Raw genomic sequence first — 943 nt, forward strand, 5'->3', positions numbered from 1 at the left:
CGGCCCCGCCACGGCCAGGGCTCTCCCGCACGCGGCGCCAGCGTCCCGCGCCGGGCGCCTGGCGCGCGGGCCCCACCCGACCGGAGCCGAGAGCACTTCGCCCGGGGCCACCACCGGCCTCGGTGGCCGGAGGCGACACCCGCACAGCGAGGCCCACTTCGGTCCCGGCCGGTGGGCGGCGCGGCCAGGCGTCTGCCCGGGCGGGGGAGCACCGGGGGCAGCGGGGAGCGCGGCGCGCGCCTCGACGGAGGGAGCACGGGCTCGCGGGAAGGCTCCCGGGGACGGCCTCGGGCGCGGACGGGCCACCAGGAAAACACACGCGGGATCCCACCGCCAACGACACGCGAGGGCGGTCCCACGACGCCTGGGACGCCGGCCGGCCTCAGCCACCCCTCGGCCTCCCGCGGGCCCGGCCCCACCGCCGGGGCCTACGTGAGGCGCCCCCGCCGCCGGGGGCCGCCCCGTCCACCCAGCCACCCGTCTGCCTGTCTGGTCTGCTCCGGGGCCCACGTCCCGAGGGAACGCGCCCGAGAGCGGCGGCGGCCCCCACCCATGCCCGCACGCCACCACCGGCTGCGGCTCGGGACGGGAGCGAGCGGAGAGCCAGCCGCTCGCGGCGGGGCGGAGCCCGGACGGGGCCGGGCCCTCTCCCCGCCCCAGCGCGCGACGGGAGAACCACGCGCACGCTCGCGCACACGCGCGGCCCCGCGCCCGACGACGGCCCGGCCGGGCGTGACCCTCCCCCGACTCGGAGGGGGGAGGCGCCGGCCGCGGTAGGCAAAGAGCAGCTCTGCCCACGCGCCACGGTGGTGGCGTCCGTGGCTACTACGCGCAAAGGAGGGGCGGCGGCTGGGGGGTCCGGTACCCCAAGGCACCCTCTCGGATCGCTAGAGAAGGCTTTCTCACCGAGGGCGTGTCGCCCCCGCCCATCGTCCGCCATCGG

This window comes from Equus asinus, unplaced genomic scaffold, assembly GCF_041296235.1.
Source record: "Equus asinus isolate D_3611 breed Donkey unplaced genomic scaffold, EquAss-T2T_v2 contig_217, whole genome shotgun sequence".
NCBI classification, from domain to species: domain Eukaryota; kingdom Metazoa; phylum Chordata; class Mammalia; order Perissodactyla; family Equidae; genus Equus; species Equus asinus.